At 41.0% G+C, this 1,474-nt stretch overlaps 1 pseudogene; it reads left to right on the top strand.

The window, feature by feature from the left end:
- The first annotated feature begins 207 nt into the window (after positions 1 to 207).
- Positions 208 to 1,138, top strand: LOC104999917 (annotated as a pseudogene).
- The last annotated feature ends 336 nt before the right edge of the window (positions 1,139 to 1,474 follow it).

The raw sequence follows: 1,474 nt of genomic DNA, 5'->3' as shown, positions 1-1,474 counted from the left end.
ATTATGACATCTATCAAATTCATCTGGAGAGTCTGTTAAAACTTAGATTTCTGGATGTTACCTCCAATGTTTATCAGCAGTACATCTGGAGTGACACCTACAGTTAGCATTTCTAACAAGTTCCCAATTGATGCTGGCGCCTCTCATCTGGAGACCATTCATTTTCTTTTCTTTTCATGCCATTTTCCCTTCAGATTCATCAACAACATGGAGCCCAGAAATCAAACAGATATTTCAGAATTTTTTCTCCTGGGACTAACATAATCCAGAACTACAGCCCCTCCTCTTCTGTCTGTTCCTGTCCATGTACCTGATTACTGTCTTGGGAAACCTGCTCATCATCCTGGCGGTCATCTCTGACTCCCACCTCCCCCCCACCATGTACTTCTTTCTTTCCAACTTCTGCTTTATTGATGTCTGTATAAGCACTACCACAATCCCAAAGATGCTGGTCAACATCCAAGCACAGATACAGCACATTACTCATACAGGCTGCCTCACCCAGATTGGTTTTGTTCAGGTTTTTGGTGGTATGGAGAATGTTCTCCTTGCAGCAATGGCCTATGATCGCCATGTGGCCATTTGTTACCCCTTGAGGTACACAGTTATCATGAACCCCCAACTCTGTGTTCTGCTGATTCTACGTTCACTGTTCATTAGCACTATGGTTGACTTACTCCATTGTCTGATGTTATTGAGACTGTCCTTCTGCAAGGACCTCTCTCTTCTTCTGTGAATTTGCTCAGGTCATCAAGCTGGCTTGTTCTGATACCCTCATCAATAACATCCTGATATATTCTGTAGCTAGCCTGTTTGGTGGTATTCCTCTTTTAGGGATCATTTTCTCTTACACTTAAATTGTCTCCTCTGTTTTGAGAATGCCTTCAGCAGGAGCAAAGCTTAAAGCTTTTTCCACCTGTGGGGCTCACCTCTCAGTTGTGTTCTTATTCTATGGGGCAGTTTTGGAGTTCACGTTAGTTCTGTGGTTACTGACTCATCTAGGAAGACAGAAGCAGTGGGTTCAGTTATGTACATTGTGGTTCCTCAAATGATGATTCCTTTTACCTACAGCCTGAGAAATAGTGACATGAAGTGAGCCTTAAGAAAACTCATCGGTGATGTACCTTCTTTTTTATGATTGTGCCATATATACTTTGGACTTGTGTTTCTGTGTTGAAGCAGAGGGATAGAAATCTTGGATGAGCCATAGCACCTGATTCCTTCATCACCAAATTCTTCTGAAATAGCCAGACAACAGAATGGCCAGATTAATTTTAATTTAGGATTGAAACTTTCTGTCTTGCTTATTATATTTGACACATGATTTAAATTCTTTAAGTTTAATTTTTTTGCTCAGGTTCTATAGAAGCAGAGCCCGAGACAAGGGTTCTAGTTTTAATGATATTTTGGGGGGAGGTCATTCTCATAAGAAGTCATATTCTAGAAGCTATGTAGGACAAGGGCATATTGAAGC

The sequence above is a fragment of the Bison bison genome, unplaced genomic scaffold (genome assembly GCF_000754665.1).
Source record: "Bison bison bison isolate TAMUID 2011002044 unplaced genomic scaffold, Bison_UMD1.0 scf7180017864365, whole genome shotgun sequence".
NCBI lineage: Eukaryota > Metazoa > Chordata > Mammalia > Artiodactyla > Bovidae > Bison > Bison bison.
Note: the sequence above shows the minus strand (reverse complement) of the source record. Positions and strands in the feature narration are given on the sequence as shown.